The sequence below is a fragment of the Ursus maritimus genome, unplaced genomic scaffold (assembly GCF_017311325.1).
Source record: "Ursus maritimus isolate PB19 unplaced genomic scaffold, ASM1731132v1 scaffold_24, whole genome shotgun sequence".
Taxonomy (NCBI): Eukaryota; Metazoa; Chordata; class Mammalia; order Carnivora; family Ursidae; genus Ursus; species Ursus maritimus.
Genome location: NW_024424897.1, coordinates 1438184 through 1442978, shown reverse-complemented (window position 1 = coordinate 1442978; position 4795 = coordinate 1438184).

The window sequence follows — 4795 nt, the reverse complement described above, 5'->3', positions numbered from 1 at the left end:
CCCCCCCCCCCCCCCGTGCAGACCCCACACAGAGAAGGCCTCCAGCACCCTGTCTGCTCTTCCCCGGGAAGAACCCCAGTTTGCAGAGGGCGCAGAAAGGAGCATTTCTCTGGCTCTGTCAGGACCCAGAGGGTCGGGGCCAGGGCTCCAAGGCTGATGCCAACCTCCCAGAACGAGAGGCGGGTCCCAGACGGCTGGGGCTTCCCTGCCAAGGCCCCGCCCAGCTCCTGCCCCTCCCCCGACAGAACGCGCTGTACCAGTCGTGCCATGAGGACGAGAACGATGTGCAGACCATCTCCCACAAGTGCCAGGTCGTGGGACGGGAGCAGTACGAGCAGATGACGCGGAGCCGGAAGTGCCAGGACCGGCGGGACCTCTACTACCTGGCGGGCACGTATGACCCCACCACGGGGCGCCTGGTGGCGGCCGACGGAGCGCCCATCCTGTGCTGAGCCTGGCCGAGCGGGGCGGGGTTCGAGGCCGCCCCCCTGCCGCGGGGAGCGAGCGGCGAGTCAGCAAATATGCAAAACCCACCCAGGCAAGGCCCAGGCTTCGCATTCCTTTCCCCGGGAAGTCGTCCTGCTCTGCCGGCGACCCGCGCTGCGCGTCCCGTCGGCAGTTCCCGAGAGATTAGAATCCAAGCCATATTTTCCCTATACCTCCGACTGTCTCCCACCAGGGAAAGCAGAAATCAGGTGTGTCGTCTATTTATTCCTCTATGTAAATATTGTATTTCTGCGGGAAGTTTTATGGAAAAAATAGTGGAAAAGGATTTTTTCCCCACACGCGTGACGAGGGTGTATGTGCATGCGTGTGTGTGCGTGTGTGTGCGTGTGTGTGCGTGTGCGTGTAGGCTTTGTTCTGGGGGTTTTCGTTGAAAATGCACTGTTTTGCTCAGCCTAGCTGAGTTCTGACAGGGGCGTCTGTGGCAACAGAAGCGGCTGGGGTGGGGGCGGTCACAGGAGGGTGGACGGGACCCTCGGTCACGGTGCTGATCGTGGGACCGTGTGAGATGGAGTCACACTGGTGTTTATTCCTTCTTGATCCACCTACTAGGAGAAGCGTGGCGGGGGGTGGGGGAGTGGGGGGGGTCGACGGTGTGGACGTGAGGGTCCGTGGGGAGAGAAGCGGTTCCAGAGGCTAAAATAAAAACCAGGATCAGCTGGTCCCCCCAGCCTGGGATTGTGACAGCAGCCATATATGTATCTTACCTCTGTTTAAAACAAAACAAATATGAACAAATATTTTAAAGTATCAATACGAAAAAATGATGTTTTGATTTTATTTCCTGAATATCCCAAGTTATTTTTGATTTCCGTTGTGATGGCCAGTTTGCCCAGCCTCCACTCAGAGCAGGGAAGGGACCAGCCCCCACCAACTCACAGGGGGGTTTCGGGACCTTTTCTGTGGCCACTTGGCAGGGCAGACGGCCTGGTTGGCAGGCTAGTGCCTGGGGTGTGGGCCAGCACGGGTCCCTCCTGCCTGCCCGAACCCACACCCTCGGGGGGCTGTTCATCCCTGCACCCAGCTCAGGTGGGTGGCCCAGACCCTCGGCACCCCCCCAGGAGTCTCAGAGTACTTGTCACCCCCTCACTTCTCCTGTGGCAAGAGAAACAGGGCAAGCCAGACCCGTGGCCCAGCGGCCCTTGTCCCGGAAACATAGGGAGGGCCATGTGTCCCCGTGTGCCACCACACCCCCTGGGAGCCCCAGGAAAGCCCCCAAGTTAGTCACTGTTCCTTAGGACGAGTTTTTGTGTGACCACAGACCTGCAGCCCAGGTCCCCGGGAAACGTGGGATGTCGGCGGGTGTCCGGCACCCGAACCCAGCCCCTCCTCGCCCCCTTCCTTTCCGGCTGGGAAACCACCCCGGCCCCACCTCCCACTCCTGGCTCCATGGGAAGTACAGGGGCAGGGAGGGGGTCCGCTGCACCCCAGCTTACCTCTCCCGCCCCGTTCTCCCCTTTGTCTCGGCACGAGTGCAATATTTCACTCCTGGCGGTCACCTGGGAGGCGGCACCCGAGGGCCTGCTCGTGGCTGGACAAGCAGAGTGGAGAAGNGGTGCCAAGGTGCTGAGCGGGGACAGCCCAGCCGCAAAAGTAAGAGCCTAAGGCTCTTTTCAATTCCAGGCACTGAGCGAAGGACAAGCCCCCTTTCTTGGCCCTTGTGCTGACTCTCCCCTCCGTCCCTCTACCTGTGCGTGTGGGCGATGCGGCCCGCCCTCTAACCGTGGTTAGACCTGGCGGAGCTCGGCTCTTGTAAATGTGTAAACTAAGAGGATGGTTGGATTTTTTTTTCAATGTAAACACTAAAAACAAACAAACAAAAAAAACACAAAGGTTTTATGAACAGCAAACTCTATGTAAAGGCATTTTAGTATTAAATTTTTTATTGATAACTTGCTTAAGAATAAATATATGAACTGCTGTACAGGTGTTTGGTGGTCCGGAATCCTGACTGCGCCTCGGTGTCCGTGGGCACGTCAGCGGTGACTCCCCGGAGGCCATGACGTCTTGGGGGGGGGTCTCAGCCGACGTGCCCACGTCTGGGTCAGGTCTGCCCCCCAAGTCAGCCCGAGGGGAGCCCCTCAGGGCACGGCCTCACACGGGTGAGAGGACTGTGGGACCAGAATGGGTTTGGGGTGGCTTTGGCCTTCAAGACCTCCCAAGGTGAGGGTCCCTTTCCGTACACATCTCACCGGAGGTGAGCCAGACGTTCATGTGGCCAGGCAGGTGCTCCTGGAGGAGAGGAGGGGAGGGTCAGCCCCTACAAGGCACAGGCACAATGGGGGAGAGTGGTCCCCAAAGTGCGTGACCAGCTAGGGGAGGGGTCTGGGCAGACCAGACCGCAGACACCCTCCTCAAAGGAGAGCAGCAATCTTATTCATTCGACACACATTTTCTCAGCTGACAGCTGTGTGTCGGGACAATAAATAAACAATGCTCCAGACTGTTAATGGAGAGCTGAACCCCCAAGGTTGGAGGGGATCAGGAAGCAGGGTACATCGGGGACTGGGAAGCCACCCCGACAAGCAGCTAGCTGGAGAGAGCTGTGCCCAGGGAAGCTGCAGACCTGAGGTTTTTCCGGAACCCTTGCACCTTGCCAGGGAGGAGGCACTCTGTTTTCCTCCACCTCCAGGATCCCTGGGGAGGGAGGTCCCAGCTGGGATTACAGACCCTAGTAAGGGGACTCAGATTAGGGCAGGTGTGCGGGGACAAGGTAAGCGTGGAGAGTGGGGCTGTGACATAGACATGTACCCCCACCTCCGCGGGTGTGTAGGGAGCTGTGGGCCGTTTGCACAGTATGCATCCACACACACACCAACCCACCCTGGGGCAGCCCTCAGCCAGCCCTGCTGACACCTCACTCCCCTTTCTCATCTCCTCCACTGGACCAGCTTGGCTGGAGAGAGCAGAGGGGACAGGGCCCTGAGTGTGGAGACAGGATGGAGAGGCAAAACGTCTTCCCTCAGCGATGTTGAGTCCACAAGCGAGGATGATTAGAATGGGGGCCCTGAGCAGGAGGCCTGGGGCTGTGTAGAGTCAGGGCGCCCGGACTAAATAGTCTGAGCACCTGGATTCAGCTGTGCCTGAAGGCAGACAAGCTTTGCCCTTGGACTCAGTCTGTGAATCAGCAGCCCCCACGTTATACAGGTGAACTGGTGGGGTGCCAGCCTTGGCAGCCCACGGTCCCACGTATCCAAGGGCTGTGGCAGGGAGAGGCACAGAGTGGCCCAGAGGAGGCCTTGGGAGCCAGGCTGAGCACCAGCTCTGAGAGAAGGAGAGCCTGCTCTCCTAGGTTTCTGGCTTAAGGACCCTTACGGGCAGGGGAGGAGGGACCAGGGCAAGGCCAGAGGCTCCGGAGACCCCAGCCTCAGTAGCTTCTGCACGTTCAGAAGGGGACCAGGTCGGGGACGAAGGCCTGGGGCCACTGCCTCGGACTTCTGGGGTTCTTGAGCCGGGATTTGCAACCACGCCACCTTCTGCCCACGCCAAGACCCGCCTGGCAGGGCAGGGCACAGTGGGCACCAGCGGTCACAGCAGAAGTTCTGGGGCAAGAGTGGGGTGGGGCCAGGTGGGATGGGCGACGAGGCACAGAAAGGGCAGCAACGACAGCCCAGCCGCCAGGTGGGAAAGCTCCTGCTGTCAGGTCATGGGTGCGAAGCCTCCATTGCACTGACACTGGTGCCAGCCACGGCGGGGACACCAGGCAGCAGCCACGGCCTTCTAGACGCTGGGCACCCTGAGAGAGGCAGACAGGAAAGGATGTCAGAACAGCCTTGCCGCCAAGACCGTGTCCCCCGTGGAACTCCGCTGGATGCTAGCTCTAGCCCTGGGCTCCCCGCTGCAGCCAGACTGACAGGGACATCAAGGACACCGCGAGGAACAGCCCACGAGGGCTTCCCAGAGGAGGCGACAGCTGGGCTGTCCTGCAGGAAGAAGAGGGCACGGCAGGCAGAAAGGAGGTGAGGAACACTGCTGGTGGCCAGGAGGCACAGGGGCCTGGAGCTAGAGTGTGGCAGAGGCCCCACTGGGGTGGCGTCTGCACCGTGTGCAGGACAACAGGACACATCCAAGACTCCAGCCAGAGGGTCCACACGCCCACTGAGACCACTCCCACAGCAGCCCCTGGACCACGGTGAGAGGGGCTCAGCCGGCACCTGGGGAAGGGGCGGCACCCAGAGAGCGGTTCTAAGGGTGCAGGGTGGGGCCAGGAGCACAGGGCCAGGCCAGGCAGCCAGGGCGGCTGAGGGTGGGAAAGCCGGAGAGGAGGACGCGGAGGGGGGGGGGGGGGGGG